Raw genomic sequence first — 18,899 nt, forward strand, 5'->3', positions numbered from 1 at the left:
AAGTCTTTCTTCCAGGTAGGGATATTGTCACTTTCATCTTATTTGATAATAATTTATTCCCCTTCCCTACCCTTTTTTAAATTTTACCTTTTCATGTGTCTCTTGAGTCTCCTATCTGTAGTCCAAATTTTCTATTAAGCTCTAGTCTTTTCTTCAGGAAAAGTTGGAAGTCTCCTATTTCATTAAATGTCCATCTATTCCCCTGGAAGAGAAGACTCAGATTTGCCAGATAGTGGATTCTTGACTGCATACCAAGCTCCCTTGCTTTTCAGAAAATTGCATTCCAGGCCCTTTGATCCCTTAATGTTGATGTTGCCAGGTCCTATGTAAAGCTTTCTCTGGCTCCTTGTATTTAAGTTGTTTCTTTCTGGCTGTTTTGAGATTTTCTCTTTTATCTGATAGTTCTGTATTTTGGCTACAATATTCCTTGGTGTATTCATTTTGGGATCCCTTTCCAGAGGGGTTCAATGCATTTTTTTCAATAACTGTTTTGCCCTCAAGTTCCAAGATATCAAGGCAGTTTTCTATCACAAAATCCTGTAATACTGAGTCCAGGCTTTTTTTTCTCTTCAATGTTTTCAGGAAGACCAATAATTTTTAGGTTACCTTTTCTTGATCTATTCTCGAGTTTAGTGGTTTTGCTGAAGAGATATTTAGCATTTTCTTCTATTTTTTCAATTTTTTGGTTTTGTTTAACAAATTCTTGTTGTCTTATGATGTCATTGGTTTCCATAGACTCCATTCTTTTTTTAGGAAAGAATTTTCTTCACTAACATTTTGCTACTCCTTTTCCATTTGGTCAATTCTATTTTTGTAAGAGTTTTCCCTTTGATCATTTGAAGTTTTTTTTAATTTATTTTTATTAAAGATATTATTTGAGTTTTACATTTTTCCCCCAATCTTGCTTCCCTCCCCCTCCCCCCCCACAGAAAGCACTCTGTCAGTCTTTACTTTGTTTCCATGTTGTACCTTGTTCCAAATTGGGTGTGATGAGAGAGAAATCATATACTTAAAGTGAAGTCTAAGAGTTAACAGGATCAGACAATAAGCTATCTGGTTTTATTTCTAAATTAAAGGGAATAGTCTTTGCACTTTGTTCGAACTCCATAGCTCCTTATCTGGATACAGATGGTACTCTCCTTTGCAGACAGCCCAAAATTGTTCCCAGTTGTTGCACTGATGGAATGAGCAAGTCCTTCAGGGTTGAACATCACTCCCATGTTGCTGTTAGGGTGTACACTGTTTTTCTGGTTCTGCTCATCTCACTCAGCATCAGTTCATGCAAATCCCTCCAGGTTTCCCTGAGTTCCCATCCCTCCTGGTTTCTAATAGAACAATAGTGTTCCATGACATACATATACCACAGTTTGCTAAGCCATTCCCCAATTGAAGGACATTTACTGGATTTCCAATTCTTTGCCACTACAAACAGGGCTGCTATAAATATTTTTGTACAAGTAATGTTTTTACCGTTTTTCATCATCTCTTCATGGTATATACCCAATAGTGGTATTGCTGGGTCAAAGGGTATGCACATATTTGTTGCCCTTTGGGCATAGTTACAAATAGCTCTCCAGAAGGGTTGGATGAGTTCACAGCTCCACCAACAGTGTAATAGTGTCCCAGATTTCCCACATCCCTTCCAACAATGATCATTATCCTTCCTGGTCATACTGACCAATCTGAGAGGTATGAGGTGGTACCTCAGAGAAGCTTTAATTTGCATTTCTCTAATAATTAATGATTTAGAGCATTTTTTCCATGTGGCTATGGATTACTTTGATCTCCTCATCTGTAAATTGCCTTTGCATATCCTTTGACCATTTGTCAATTGGGGAATGGCTTTTTGTTTTAAAAATATGACTCAGTTCTCTGTATATTTTAGAAACAAGTCCTTTGTCAGAACCATTAGTTGTAAAGATTGTTTCCCAATTTCCCACATTTCTTTTGATCTTGGTTACATTGGTTTTATCTGTGCAAAAGCTTTTTAATTTAATGTAATTGAAATCATCTAATTGGTTTTTAGTGATGTTCTCCAACTCTTCCTTAGTCATAAACTGTTCCCCTTTCCATAGATCTGACAGGTAGACTAGTCCTTGATCTTCTAATTTGCTTATACTATTGTTTTTTATGTCTATGTCCTGTAACCATTTGGATCTTATCTTGGTAAAGGGTGTGAGGTGTTGGTCTAATCTAAGTTTCTTCCATGCTAACTTCCAATTTTCCCACAATTTTTATCAAAGAGGGAGTTTTTATCCCAATGACCAGACAGTTTGGGTTTATCAAACAGGAGCTTACTATAATCATCTGCTTTTACACCTAGTCTATGCCACTGGTCCACCACTCTATTTCTTAGCCAATACCAAACAGTTTTCATGACTGATGCTTTATAATATAATTTTAGATCAGGTAGGGCTAAGCCACCTTCTTTTGCACTTTTTTTTTCATTAAGCTCCTGGCAATTCTTGACTTTTTATTTCTCCATATGAAATTATTTACAATTTTTTTAACTCCTTAAAGTAATTTTTTGGAATTTTGATTGGTAGGGCACTAAACAGGTAACTTAGTTTTTGTAGAATTGTCAATTTTATTATATTAGCTCTACCTATCCATAAGCAGTTGATATTTGCCCAGTTATTTACATCTGATTTAATTTGTGTGAGAAGTGTTTTATAATTGTTTTCAAAAAGATTCTGAGTCTGTATTGGGGAATAGACTCCCAAGTATTTTATATTGTCTGAGGTTACTTCAAATGGGATTTCTCTTTCTAGCTCTTCCTGCTATATCTTGCTAGACTTATATAGAAAAGTTGAGGATTTATGAGGGTTTGTTTTATAACCTGCAACTTTGCTAAAATTGCTAATTGTTTCCAGTAGTTTTTTGGATGATTTCTTGGGATTCTCTAGGTAGACCATTATATCATCTGCAAAGAGTGAGAGTTTTGTCTCTTCCTTCCCAATTCTAATTCCTTCAATTTCTTTTTCTTCTCCAATTGCTGATGCTAACATTTCTAATACATTATTGAATAGTAGTGGTAATAATGGGCACCCTTGTTTCATCCCTGATCTTATTGGAAATGCATCTAGCCTCTCCCCATTGAATATAATGCTTGTTGATGGTTTCAGATAGATACTGCTAATTATTTAAGGGAACAGTCCATTTATTCCTACACTCTCTAGTGTTTTTAATAGGAATGGATGCTGTATTTTGTTAAAAGGTTTTTCAGCATCTATTTATATGATCATATGATTTCTGATAGGTTTGTTGTTGATATAATTGAGTATATTAACAGTTTTCCTAATATTGAACCCAACCCTGCATTCCTGGAATAAATCCTACTTGATCATAATGTATTATCCCAGTGATAACTTGTAATCATTTTGCTAAGATTTTATTTAGGATTTTTGTATCTATATTCATCAGGGAAATAAGTCTATAATTTTCTTTCTCTGTTTTAACTCTTCCTGGTTTAGGTAATAGCAGCATATTGGTTTCATAGAAAGAGTTAGGCAGAGTTCCATCTTTCCCTATTTTTCCAAAGAGTTTATATAGAATTGGAACCAATTGTTCCTTAAACATTTGGTAGAATTCACTTGTGAATCCATCAGGCCCTGGAGATTTCTTTTAGGGAGTTCAATAATGGCTTGTTGAATTTCTTTTTCTGATATAGGGTTGTTTAGGTATTTAATCTCTTCTTCATTTAACCTGGGAAACTTATATTTTTGTAAATATTCATCCATTTCACTTAGATTATCAAATTTATTGGCATAGAGTTGGGCAAAATAATTTTGAATTATTACTTTAATTTCCTCCTCATCGGTGGTGAGTTCACCTTTTTCATTTATGATACTAGCAATTTGATTTTCTTCTTTCTTTTTTTAATCAAATTGACCAGAGGTTTATCAATTTTATTGTTTTTTTCATAATACCAACTTTTGGTTTTATTTATTAATTCAATAGTTTTTTGCTTTCAATTTTATTAATTTATCCTTTAATTTTTAGAATTTCTAATTTAGTACTTAATTGGGGATTTTTGATTTGTTCTTTCTCTAATTTTTTTAGTTGCATGTTTAGTTCATTGATTTCCTCTCTCTCCAATTTATTCATATAAGCATTTAGAGCTATAATATATCCCCTGAGACTTACTTTGAATGAATCCCATAGGTTTTGGTGTGTTGTTTCATTATTATCATTATCTATGATAAAACAGTTAATTTTTTCTATAATTTGTTTTTTTGGTCCACTCACTTTTTAAAATGGGGTTATTCAGTTTCCAATTTGTTCTGGGTCTATATCTCCTTGGCCCAGTATTACATATGACTATTATTGCATTGTGATCTGGGAAAGATGTATTCACTACTTCTGCCTTTCTGCAGTTGATCATTAGGTTTTTATGTCCTAGTACATCGTCAATTTTTGTATAAGTTCCATGTACTGCAAAGAAAAAGGTATATTGCTTTCTATCCCCATTCAGTTTCCTCCATAAATCTACCATATCTAATTTTTCTAACAATCTATTTACCTCCCTAATTTCTTTCTTGTTTGTTTTATGATTTGATTTATCTAGATCTGATAGCGGGAGGTTGAGTTCTCCTACTAGTAGAGTTTTGCTGTCTGTGTCTTCCTGTAATTTTTTCAGCTTCTCCTCTAAGAATTTGGATGCTGTCCCACTGGGTGCATATATATTCAATATTGAAATGACTTTATTGTCTATGGTACCTTTTAGGAGGATATAGTTTCCTTCCTTATCTCTTTTAACACTATCTATTTTTGCTGCTGCTTTGTCTGAGATAAGGATTGCTACCCCTGCTTTTTCTACTTCAGCTGAAGCAAAATATATTTTGCTCCAACCTTTTACCTTTACTCTACATGTATCTCTCTGCTTCATCATTTGAGGTTTTGAGAGAATTATTTTCTTTTTACATTCATCCATTTGTATTTTCCAAGGATTTGTTTTCTTGTTGCAAGGTATTCATTTTCTCTTGGGATTCTTTTCCCAAATTTTCCAATTGACTTTTAAACTCCTTCCTGATAATCTTCAAGGAAATCTTTCTGTGCTGGAGATCAAATCATATTCTCCTCAGGAGTTCTATGTCTCTCTGAGTTAGGATGGTCTTTTCCTTCTAGGAATTTTTCTATGGTCCAAGCTTTCTGATGGCCTTTCTTCATTTTCCTTAGATCTTGTGTTTGGTGAGGGGCTGGTTCACAGAGGTTTGGTATTGTCATCCCTAAGGACTTTACTCACTGAGTAAACCTGGCCAGTAGAGGGGTGCTAATGTGTTGCTCACTAAGTGACTAGTAGGGGGTTTTGAAGGCTTTTCTCACTGAATATAATACCTTCTCCTGGTTAGTGGGTGTTGCTAGAGGCTGGAGTCTACTCTCCAAGCCTTCTTGTAAGTATCAGGTTTTCAGTGCTATGGCCATGCCTCCACTCTCTGCTTGTTTCTCTAAACAAAGTGGTTCCCACAGAGAAGTGCTTCCCACAGCGAAAGCCCCTGAGGCTCATCTTAGATTAGTCTTACTCTTGCCCTTCCTCTACTGACTGTTGGCATTCTGCACTTACCATACCCCCAATCCCTGAAGGCAGACCTTGAGGTACCTGTTGTTTTTATAGCTTCTCTTTCTGGGTTTTGTTGCTAGAACTTCAAATAAGAGGTTTGTTTCATATTGTTAATGAGGGAAGATCTGGACCTGGCTTCTCAATGCCATCTTGGCTGGAAGTGTCCATATTTATTTTGTTTTTTATTTTGTTGTTATATATTTCTAATTCTGTGTGAAGGAGGTTAAGATCTGTGACTAATATAATTTTTTTGTCTATGACTCCCTGTTACTTATTTAACTTCTCTAAGAATATAAATGCTATAATACTTGGTATATATTATGTGCTATATTAATATTACTTCATGGTCTATGGCACCTTTTAATAAGATGTAGTTTCCTACCTTGTCCCATTTAATTAAAACTATTTTTGTATTTCCTTTATCTGAGATCAGAATTGCTAACTTTGCTTTTCTTTTAACTTCAATTGAAACATAATATATTCTGCTCCAGTCAGTTATCTTTACCTTGAGTGTATCTCTCTGCTTCAAATGTGTTGCTTGTAAACAACATATTGTACAATTTTGATTTTTAATCCACACTGCTCTCCTCTTCTATTTACAGTAAAATTCATCTCATTCATATTTACAACTATGATTACTAACTCTGTATCTTCCTCCATCCTATCTTCCCTCCATACTCTTCTCTTACCTTTCCCTGGATAAATCCTCACCAGTGTTTTACTTCTGACAGATGCCTCTCAATCAACCTCCTGTCTATTAGCCCTCTTCCTTTTCCTTCTCCCTTTCCATTTTTACTTTTATTAACTTTAACTTTACCTTTATTTCATCTGATTCTTCCCACTTTTTCCCCTTCTCTGCCCCTACATCCCTGTAGGGTAGAATATGTTATTCCCTCTTTGAATCAAGTCTATTGAGAGTAAAAGTTATTCAGTATTCACATCCTCTTATTTTCCTCTACTGTATTAGGTACTTTGTGCCTCTTTAAATTGTCCCCCTAATGCCTCTCTTCTCAGTATAATCCTTCTTCTCATGTCTTAATTGTTTTATACCTGTCATACTCACAATCTCCATCAAGGAATATTCTTTTTTATCTGTTCTGATAGAAGTAATGTTTCAAAGACATGACTGATTGATTGATTGATTGATTGTACTGTTCTCAAGAGATGATTGATTGCTTGATTGATTGATTTATAAGTATCATTACCTCATAATCACTTCATGCCAACACCCACTTTCTAACTACACTCTATCTAACTATCCCTATAAAAATACAACTATCATGAGTTAAAGTATCACCACAAGTAAAATCACTTTATAATCCATTTAGACCTACAACCTCTAAGTACATTCTTTCCAACTATCCCAAAATCAATATGAGTCTCATGTACTAAAGTATCTGAAGTATCATCACTTTCAAGATTTACCTATATCCATATCCTCTAATTATATTTCTTTTAATTATCCTAAGAGAAATATATTTCTTAAGAGTTCTTAGTGTTTCTTAATGGAAGTTCTAGCAACAAAACCCAGAAACTCTTAAGTGTCTTCCCCTTTCTGTACACTTTTGTATGAATCTCTTGAGTCTTATATTTGAAGATCAAATTTTCTTTTCAGTTCTGTCATTTTATCAGATAAGTTTGAATGTCCTCTATTTCACTGAAAATCCAACTTTTTCCCTGAAAGATATGTAGAATTTTGCTGGGAAGTTGATTCTTGGTTGTAATCCATGATCTTTTACCCTCTAGAATATCAAACTCCAGGCCCTCCAATCCTTTAATGTTAAAACTGATAAGTCCTATGTAATACTGCCTGTAGGTCTGTGGTTAAATTCAGTGTGTGTGTGTGTGTGTGTGTGTGTGTGTGTGTGTGTTTGCAGTATTATCTCCTTTAACTGATAGTTCTGAAATTTGGCTACAGTAATCCTTGGAGTTTTTATTCCATAATCTTTTTCTGGGATGATTGATGGATTCTTTCAAAGATTATTTTGTCTTCTTATTCTAGAATATTAGGGCATTTTTCCATGATAATTTCTTGCAAGATATTGTTCAGGCTCTTTTTCTTAACAATTCATAAATTATTTCTTTTGGATCTAAGTGCTAGGTCAGTAGTTTTCTTAAGAGGTACTTTATATTTTCTTCTATTTTTCAACCTTTTGGTTTTCTTTGATGGAATCTTACTTCTCATAGAGTCATTAGTTTCCATTTATCCAATTCTGGTTTTTAATGGTATTATTTTCTTCAGTTAGCTTTTATGTTTTCTTTTCCAGTTGATTAATTTTATTTTTAGATGAGTTATATTCTTTTTTCAGTTGACAATTTGTACTTTTAAAGGAGTTGATTTCTTTTCCTATGTAGGTAGTTTGTCACTGCCTTTCTCTTCTAAGATGGCATTTTTATTATCCTTATTAAAATAGTGGATATCTATGGTTAGCACTCTTTTTGTTTTTTGCTCATTTTGATTGTTGAGCTCTATTCCTGGGACACAGGGGGCACAGTTCCAAGTCTTTTATGCTGGAACTGGGGTCTGGTGCCTGGTTTCCCACTTGCCTATGCAGTTGTCTATTGTGTTTCAATTGTTCATGGTTTGTTCCCTGCATTAGGGTTGCCTGACCTAGTCCTGTCTGTTTCACTAACATTCCTTGTATTAAATGTTTCCTTCCAAGGTGAAATTAGGACCCTCACTTCTGACTCACTGTACTATTGATTTGCTGAGTTAGGACCTGAGTTACACTGTGGCAGAGTCTCCTGTTGCCTTTCCAGTTCTCCCACCTATGCTGGATTACATTCTCTTTCATCCACTTTGAGACTGATGTTTTCTGAAGTTCCTTCATGATATCCTGAGTTGAGACCTTGTTTCATTCTGGTTTTTTGTGGGTTCTGTTGTGTTAAAGTCTGTTTATAGGCTTCATTAAGAGTTCTTTCAGTAAGAGTTCTGGAAGTTTTCCAGTTTCCCTGGAAGTAAAAGTGAGTCAATAGAGTTTGTTGAATAGGCCATATTATAGTCAGGCCTATGCTTTCAGAAAAATTATTTTGTCAACTAAGTGGATAATGGATGGAAGTGAAGAAAAACTCAAGACAGGCAAACTACTTGGAAAGCTATTGCAATAGACTGGATGAAAGTGAATGAGGGTCTGAACTTAGATGGTGGCGATCTGAATGAATAGAAAGGGAAGTCTCTTATTGCACACATCTATGGCAAGATTCCCTTCCAATTAGAGGGTGTTAGAGCACATGTTGAGTTTCAAGAAAATAAATCCAGGGGTGGCTAGGTGGCGTAGTGGATAAAGCACCAGCCCTGGAGTCAGGAGTGCCTGGGTTCAAATCCGGTCTCAGACACTTAATAATTACCTAGCTGTGTGGCCTTGGGCAAGCCAGTTAACACTGTTTGCCTTACAAAAAAGAAGAAAATAAATCCAGTTCAATGGAGGAGGGAAGAGAATTTCCATAAGTATCCCCATTCCAATCACATAATTTCAACTATAACATATATCACTTAAAGTTCGACTTTGTAAGCTAAACATCTTCAATTCTTTCAGCTGGCATGAATTCAATTCTCTTCTCTATAATGGTTATTCCACTACAATCGCCTTTCCAGTTTTATATTAATCAACATTGACTGATACAGAAATTCAAAACATCTTGAATCTTCTAAAATGTACTAACCAAATTTCATATCTTCATTGTACTGCAAAGATATCATTAATAAACATTTTTTTATGTGAATCCTTATTGATTCCAAGTGATCACCACTTTTCTCTTTAAGTTCTACTAAGTATATGCTCAATAATATATTTTAGAATGTTTACAAAATATCAGAAACTTAAGAAACCTCAGGAGTGGAGTCATCTTGTACATTTCATATTCTAAAAAGATGAACAATTTCTATCAAGTTGAACAAATGATTATAATACATTTGTTCAGAAGGAAGGAAGGAAGGAAGGAAGGAAGGAAGGAAGGAAGGAAGGAAGGAAGGAAGGAAGGAAGTGCCAAGCACTATGCTAAGTCCTGGGCATAGAAATATAAGCCAAAGGAAAGACTGTCCCTACTGTCTAGGAATTTACATTCTTTTATTATAAATAATATTTTATTTTTTCCAATTATATATAAAGATAATTTACAAGAGTCTTTTCTATAAGATTTTGAGTTTCAGATTTTTTCCTCCCTTTGTCCTTCCAACCTTTTCTCCCCCAAACAGCAAGCAATCTTATATAGGTTATACATGTGCAATCACATAACCAAATTTCTACATTATTCATGTTGTGAAAGAAGATTCAGAATAAAAAGGAAACCCTCCCCCCAAAAAATTGAAAATAGTATGTTTCAATCTGACTCCATAATTTTTTTCTCTGTATGTAGAAAGCATTTTCCATCATGAATCTTTTTGGAATTGTATTGGAACATTGTGTTGGTGAGAAGAGATATCATAGTAAATCATCAAACAATGTTGTTGCTAATGCATACAATATTTTCCTGGTTTTGCTCACTTCACTCAGGATCAGTTCATACAAGTTTTTCAGGTTTTTCTGAAATCAGCCTACTCATCATTTCTTAAAGAACAATAGTATTCCACTACAATTCATATACCAAATTTGTCCCACCATTCCCCAGGTGATGTACATTCCCTCGATTTTCTATTTTTTGCCACCATAGAAAGAGCTGCTATAAATATGTTGATCCTTGTAGGTCCTTCTTTTTTTATATCTTTGAGACACAGACTCAGTAGTGGTATATATACACAATTTGATTTTCCTTTGGGTATAGTAAGGAATTTACATTCTAATGGTGAAAGACAACACACAAAAAAAGAGGAAAAAGAGGAGAAATAGGGGCAGCTAGGTGATGCAGTGGATAGAGCACTGGCCCTGGAGTCAGAGGTACCTGAGTTCAAATCCAGCCTCAGACACTTAATAATTACCTAGCTGGGTGGCCTTGGGTAATCCAATTAACCCCATTTGCCTTGCAAAAAATAAAACCCTTTTAAAAAAAGAGGAGAAATATAAAAGGACTTAATACAAGAATATGATTTCAGAGGAAATCAGGAACAAAAGGAGAATGAAAGGTAGGCCAGCCTGAGGCCCATCACAAAATAGAAACTCCAGGAGGGTCTCACTTATGGGAAAGGGGGGAGGTAACCTTTCAGAGAGATATTCTGCGGTGAGTATGCTATGAAAATTGTAGGTTCTTCCATGGTGAAGAACTTCAGGTGAGGCAAGAAATCCCTGAATAAACAAATAGTACAGTGAGTATGGTTCTATAATTCCCTTTGGATGGCTATAATTATTTTTAAAAATTTTAAACCTTAATTTTCCATTTTGCAACTTCTACAAACTAATTTTTGTTCATTCCTCAATGACCAAGCAATCTGGCTAATCTCCCTTTGAGACCACAGACTTTCAGATGCCTAAGGACAGCTACCATATTCCCCAAAAATCTTCTCCAATTTAAACATACCTTAGTATGTTTATCCTTTGGCTTAAATGTAAGATCTTTCACAATACTGGTTGCACTTCTATGGATATACTCCAACTTTTTAGATGTCATAAAATGTGATATCCAGAATTGAACACTGTACTCCATTTATCGTCTGACCAGGGCAGAATAAGTATATTTTAAAATTTTGTCAGAAATCAAAAAAGTCAAGTTGACTTTTCTTTTTCTGAAAATTTGCACTTCTCCAGTGCTAATATAGTTTATTTATTCTTTACAATATTTTAAAGATCTCTGATAATGGATCAACAATTGTGTCCAATAGTTCATAGAATATTCGAGGCTCTAGTTCATATGCCTAGGTAAATTGATCCCTTTAATGTGATCTCTTATTCTTTACCTCTCTTGTGTATCCATTCCCTATTATCCTTTTTTTCTTCTTTTTGTTCAATCAAAAGCATATTCTCCTTGGTAGAAAAAACAGAAGTAAAATAAAGAGTTTGATTATCTCTACCTTTATCCAATCATCAGTCACATCATTCCATCCAACTCCCAGCAAAAGTTCTGTCCTTTCTTTGCTCCTATTCCAACCCCACACCCCAGCATAACCTTTTTAAAAATAACATCTTGCTATCCTTAGATGTTCTTTTGACTCCTCACCTTATTCTGAATTTTAAGCCCTCCTAAAACTCATTTTACAAGATCATTCAGCATTTTTATTTTCATCTTCTATTACTTGTCCCTTCTTCAATCTTCTGTTCTTGTCATTTTGGAGACTAAGTTATTTAGAAATAAATTGTTTGGCAATGTCTCTGTGTGTATAAACAGCTGTTAATTTTAGTTAAGATCAATACTATAATCTGTCTATTTGTGAAATTCCCATCCTTCCCTCTTTAAAAAAAACCAGGATATTAGACTGATTCCAGTTTTTAAGCAGCCTTAAATCTTGTCCTACTATTTCCTCATTTATCTTCAGTGCCAATTTGCTCTTAGCCATGTTTGTTCTATCCTCCAACATCTGAAGATCATTCTTCTTAAAAAAAAGTTACTAAAGCAAAATAGCATTTAATTACTTCCACTTCTTCTCTATTGTCAATTGACATATCAGCTGCTGCAAGCAATTAATCTATCTAGCCCTTCCTCTTTCCTTGCCTTGATACAAATATAGCTTTTTAAGCTCTTAATGTTCTCTTTAGCCTTGTAAGTTGGGGTATAGTGAAGCTCAAATTAGATAACAAATGTAAAGCAACTTGCAAATGTTAAAGTGTTATATGAATTGCAGTTATTATTAGTATTGTTAAGGCTATTATGAGTTTACAGTTACCAGGCCATCATCTTGGTGATCTCCATTCCCTGAATCTCCTAAAACACCCTTTCTGTGCTCAAGAATTGTTTATAGCGCAATACAGAGGTAGGCCAGTAATGGTTTAACAACCAGACTCTCCAGGGGGAAAAAAATGGCAAATCCCTCTTAGTGTCTTTCTCATGAAAACCTCAAATGGATCATGAAGACAAGGACATGATTGAAACAGCTGAACAACAACAATGTTATTTTTATTTCCTATATTCTAGAGCACCTATTTGACTACAGTCAGTTATTTTTTCCCTCTATGACATATAACATTATTTCAAAAGTATTGTTTCTTCCCCTTTACCAAGTATTTCCTCTTATTGTAATGATTAGGGCAAAGAGAAGTTCCTTCTCTCCTTTCCACATATTATATTAGTAGTAGTGGTAGTAATAATATGATTTATATAACGATCCTTAGAATAACTCTTAGAGTTAGATGTTATTATCCCCGTTTTACACATAAGGGAACTGAGGAAGATAGAGGTTAAATGACTTACCCAGAACCATAAAGTTAGCATCTGAGGTATAACTGAGGAACTTGGTTCTTTCCAAGTTCAAGAACAAGTATCTCTCCTCTCTAACTCATTCATCTTTGCTGTCTGTCCCACCTGTTGTCAACAGCTGTAATAATCCAGTCATTATAATGAATTCTATAGACTGCCCATAACTGTCAAAGGGAATCCATAGCACAAAAAATGTTAAACTATTCTCTAGACAAAAGCAAGATGACATAAGACCAAAATGATCCATTGAAGGGTCAATTCCATCTTTTACAGTTGAGACCAAGAATACTTATCATTTTTCTACTAAAACAGATTTGGGGTGCATCTATTCTACTGAAAAAAGGAAGTATCAGGTCAGTGCTAGAAACATTTCAAACTAGGTGAGCATTTATACCTCAAATATTGCTACATGCTGGGGCAGCTAGGTGGTGCAACAGATAGTGCACCGGCACTGGAGTCAGGAGGACCTGAGCTAAAACCTAGCCTCAGACAGTGAGTGACCTTGGGCAAGTCACTTAACTTCGTTGCCTAAAATAAGTTTTTTTTTTAAAATTTTAAAATTGCTACGTGCTATAACTCAGGGATTGATTTATTCCTTTTTTGATTTTCTTAAGAAAGTATAGAAAAGTGCAGATTCAAGATGGTGACAGGAGAAGAGCCTCTCTTAGTTGCTCTCTCTCTCAAATCTCATAATATAAGGACTCTAACTAAATTTTTGAGAGACAGAACCCACAGAGAGATCCAGTGAAGCAATTTTCCAGCCTAAGGTAACCTGGAAAGTAGTAGAAAGGCTGCTCTCCATGGGGTTAGAGGAGCAGCCCGCCAGAGGGAAGGAACTTCAGCCTCCGGGAAGCAGCCCCAGGCTGCCTGGGAGCCATGGCTTATGGCAGCAGGGGCAGTTTCCTGACCTACAGCCGGGGGAGGACCAGACACAACTTGGAAGATCAGCAGCAGGGGGGAGGTGGGGGACCTCTGCCAGAGCAAGCACATGAAGCCCACCCCTCGGGGCACTCAGCGAGCAGCTTGGCCAGGGCAGCCAAGATCCAGGAAACAAAAGCAGGCAGAGCTGAGCATTGATAGAGTACTCAGCCTAGGTAGGGGAGTGGAGAAAGAATTCTGAGGTATGTCCTCTGTATCTGGAACAGGACTCTGGGGCTCTGACTACATTCAGATCCTGATCACAGCCTAAGCCCCCCATAGAAGAGCAGGGCCCCCCACCTCAGAGCCCTGGCAGAGCGGTGCACTTGTGGTAATTCACAAACCAGGAAGGAAGACAGAGCTTTACACACTGAGATCTTTGTGGGGGGGGGTGTCCCAATAATAGTCAAAAGCTCAGGAAGCACCATGAAGACCAGGAATAGTCCAGGGAAATGAGTAAATACAGAAAAAAAGCGGAACACCATTGAGAAAAACATTGTCTATGATCCCAAGAAGGATCAAAATACTCAGTCTGAAGATGAGGAAGTACCAGCTCTTGCATGTAAAGACTGCAAGAAAAAATGGAAATTGGGCTCAGGCTATTATAGAGCTCAAAAAAGATTTTGAAAATCAAGGGAGGCAGATAGAAGAAAAATTGGGAAAAGAAATGAGAGAGATGGAGGAAAAGCACGAAAAAGAAGTCAGCAGCTTAGTCAAGGATATCCAAAGAAACACAGAAGAAAATAACATGTTAAAAATCAGTATAGGTAAAATGGATAAAACAGTTCAAAAAGTTATTGAGGAGAAGAATGCTTTAAAAAGCAGAATTGGACAGATGGAAAAAGAAATAAGAAAGCTCTCTGAAGAAAACAAATCCTTTAGATATATAATGGAACTGAGGGAAGCTCCTGACTTTATAAGAAATCAAGATACAGAGAGCCTCTGCCTTTCCCTTGGACCCCTCTCCCTTCCTCCCCTCTCCCTCCCCCTTCCAGGCCGTGGTGTTCAGGGGCCTCCACGTTACTGTGGGAGGAGGAGCTGGAGTAGATCAAAAGGGAGACCAGCTTTTCCCATTCAAATCACCCTCTCTACAGCCGGTTTACCAGCCTGGACAAAGGAGAGTGGAACTCTCAGCCAAGAAGACTTCCAGGGAATTCCAGAACTTGCCATCAACCCCCTGGGGGATTGGATCATCAATGCCTTCTTCCCTGAGGGAGAGGACCAGGTAAACTTCTGTGGATTTATGAGAACTCTGGCTCACTTCTGACCCATTGAAGATAATGAGAAAAGCAAAGATGTAAATGGACCAGAGCCACTCAACAGCCGGAGCAATAAACTACACTTTGCTTTTCTATTATATGACTTGGATAAAGATGACAAGATTTCCCGAGATGAATTGTTACAGGTACTACGCATGATGGTTGGAGTGAATATTTCAGATGAGCAGCTGGGTAGCATCGCAGATAGGACAATCCAAGAAGCTGACCAGGATGGGGACAGTGCCATATCTTTCACAGAGTTTGTCAAGGTTTTGGAGAAGGTGGATGTAGAGCAGAAGATGAGCATCTGGTTTCTTCACTAATAGCCTGGGACCAAATTGTTCCTGTCTTGTATTTAAGAAGCAGAACTTGAGTTTTTTCCCCCATTTCCCTTTAAAGCTCCCTTCTTTTCCCAAGTGTTGCTGCTGTTGCATGACAAACGCTGTCCTGTTTGTGCCAGCACATACCTGCCAGCCTTGGTGTTAGAAACAGGGCACTAAGGATTGAATGGTACCCCTGGGCTCTCCTGCTCTATTCAGTTTCTCCCTCCACAATTCTCCATTTATCAATATTGACTTTCCTTTTTGTGCTGTCGTCAGCTATAAATCCATCAGTTTGAGAAAGGGAAGGAGGGAATCCCACACTCCCTCATTCCCCATCCCCACCCCCAACCCCAAAGAGCCAGCAAAGCCCTTTCCCTGAATGGAGACTGGAGTCATACATGTTCTGGTCAGGTTTTCGCATGTCTCCTCAAATTTATTGTCTCTACCTGCATATATGTAACCTCACAACCAATACTTCAGTCTCAGTGTTCTTTCTTATTGAGCCTCACCCTCCCTTTCCCTAAACTATGCCTGTCACACTCTCTGATTTGTCAGGACTTACAAGGCCAGTGAGATAGATTGATGGTTTGCAACCATTTTCCACTCTTGACTGGCCATTGTCTTCCCAGGAGCTTTTGGCCACCTACCACTTTTCCTTGAAGAATAGGCACATCCTTTGGCTTCTTACATTCTTTGTTGTAGTTGAAACACTGCAAAATGAAGGTATGAAAATGAGTGGTCAAGGTGAGAGGTGGAAGGCAAACCTTTTGGGTGTATCCACTTAGGTCGCCTCACCTCTTGTCTCTGACCTGCATGATTTCTCTTGTTAGTTCAGTATTTATCCTTCAGAATCTGGCCATCCACCTGGAAGCAAGCTTGATTTCTGGGCAGGTATTATTGGGATGGCTTCTGGGGCAATATGGACATGAGATTCTCATGGCTCCTTGGAAAGGGAGGCAAGCTTGGAGTCCCCTGAGATCCTCCAGATCGATACCCACAGCATGATTTATACTTCAATATTACTACACTGAAGTATCTGATATTTTGAGTGTCTGTTTAGACTAACTAGTGTTAAAGAAGTGCCTCTAACTTATCCCAGACCAAGAGTTTTTAAGATTGTCTTCAGTATCTTGAAGTTTTGCACACAAATTCTCTTTAAAATTGACATTTACAAATGATTATGCTGGAATTTATAGCCAGCTCATGTTACAGGTCCAAAAAAAATGAATGTATTGCAAAGTTAGCCTCCTGGCTAACTAGCTTCCTAATTTCTCATTTATACTACAGCTGATTCTTCAGAAAGAAGGGGTCTGACACTGGTTATACAGCCTGAGGTGAATTTGGTGGCCCTTGAAAAAAAGGCAGAGTAACTTCCCTGCCACAGTCAGCTTCATTGATTTTTTTTCTGAATCAGGCTGTGCCATGCTAACTGTTTATATGAGTTGATTGCTTTCTATATCTGCCCTGGCATGGCTTTTTCCTGGTTCCTTGCTTGCTTATTTGCTTCAGAAGATTGACCAAGGTGTACATGGGATTCTTTGGGAAGGTACCTTGCTGACCTGTCCTGAGCCAGAATGCCATCTGAAAAAGTGGGGTGAGGTAAGGAGATGGTCAGGTGGGGCAGTGTAGGTACAAATTACCAGTGACTTTCTCATGAGGGAATGAATCTAGATTACTGCTCAGATGATGTAATATAGGAATTGTATAAAAGGGAAGAATTGTTCAATGTGATATGTTAGAAAGGTACTTTAGTGGCTTGCATATTTAAGGTTCTTAAGGAGAAAAAAATGCATTTTTCCCCTTTGGCTGTATAGCAAACTGTTTTAATCCATGGTTGTGCCTTACTGTTCCATTGAAATTGTACTCTTCGATCCATCAATAAATACTTGTGGTTAAAAAAAAAAAAATCAAGATACAATACTCCAAAACCAAAAGAATGAAAAATTAGAAGAAAATGTGACATTTCATTAAAAAAAAAAACAACTGATCTGGAAAACAGTTTCAGGAACGATAATTTAAAAATTATTGGGATACCTGAAAGTCATGATCAGGAAAAGCGCCATGACATTTTTTTTTTTTAGATTTTTGCAAGGCAATGGGGTTAAGTGGCTTGCCCAAGGCCACACAGCTAGGTAATTATTGGGTCTGAGGCCAGATTTGAACTCAGGTACTCCTGACTCTAGGGCCAGTGCTCTATACACTGTGCCACCTAGCCATGCCCTTTGACATCATTTTTAAAGAATTCCTACAATTGCCCAGATATCCTAGAAGCAGAGGGCAAAATAGAAATTGAGAGAATCTACTGAACAACTCCGGAACAAGATCCTAAAAAACCCAAACCCCATGAATATTATAGCCAAGTTCCAGAACTCCCAAGTCACAGAGAAAATATTACAAGCAGTCAGAAGGACACAGTTCAAATATCGTGGAGCTGCAGTCAGGATCTCACAGGACTTAGCAGCAACTACATTAAAGGCTTGTAGGGCTTGGAATATAATATTCCAGAAGGCAAAAGAGTAAGGAATGCAACCAAGAATCAACTACCTGGCAAAACTGAACATCCTCTTCCAGGGAAAAAAATGGACTTTCAACGAACAAGGGGAATTTCAAATGTTCCTGTTAAAATGGCCAGAGCTGAGCAGAAATTTTGATCTTCAAATACAGGACTCAGGTGAAGCATAGAGAGTGGAGGAGAAGGGTAAAATATTAGGGACTTAATGATGATGATGAACTACATGTATTCCTGCATAGAAAAATGATATTGATAATACTCATAAGAAACTTCTCTTTTAATGGAGCAGGTAGAAGGAGCTTTTATAGATGAAGCACAGGAGAGAGATGCATTTGAAGATATAATATATTATAAAAATGGAGTCAATGGCTGAAAGGGAAATGTAATTGGAGTAAGAGAAAGAAAAAAACGAAGTGGAATAGGCTAAGATATTTCATATAATAAGATATTTTATTACAATGAACTATTACAATGATATGGAAGGGGGGAAGGCAAGGGTGAATGAGGGAACCTTTGATCTCATCAGAGGTGGCTCAGAGAGGAAACAGCATATATACTCAATGGAGTATAGACATATAGAGTAAGAAGGCGAGAAGGGGACGGGGAAGGGGGCATGTGAGTGATGGAGGAGAGGGTGGACTGTGGGCGAGAGTGGTCAGATATAACACATTTTCTTTTTTACTTCTTACAAGGGGCTGGGATTGGATGGCCTGTCTGGGACCATGGGGCCAAGTGGTTGCTGGGCCTTAGGGGGTATTTGGGGTCAGACCTTCTTGGCCCCAGGGCTGGTTATCAATCATCTGTGCCACTCAGCTACTCTACAGCACATTTAAGAAGAGGGACAGGGTGAAATGAGAGAGAAAATATAGTATATGGTAGTGGGTAAGTACAAATGGAGGGAGTTGCTATCAGCAATGGCAATGGTGGAAAAATATGAAAGCAGCTTTTGAGAGGGACTTATGAGAAAGAATGTGATCCATCTGCGACAGAGCTGGTGGTGTTGGAACACAGACTGAAGCAATTTATTATTATTATTATTATTATTA

The 18,899-nt window shown here is 37.0% G+C and overlaps 1 pseudogene; it reads left to right on the forward strand.

Moving 5' to 3' along the window:
• LOC141507348 (calcineurin B homologous protein 1 pseudogene) overlaps positions 1-15,413 on the forward strand; it is a 29,490-nt pseudogene extending 14,077 nt beyond the window's left edge.
• Positions 15,414-18,899: the final 3,486 nt, after the last annotated feature.

This window comes from Macrotis lagotis, chromosome 1, assembly GCF_037893015.1.
Source record: "Macrotis lagotis isolate mMagLag1 chromosome 1, bilby.v1.9.chrom.fasta, whole genome shotgun sequence".
Taxonomy (NCBI): Eukaryota; Metazoa; Chordata; class Mammalia; order Peramelemorphia; family Peramelidae; genus Macrotis; species Macrotis lagotis.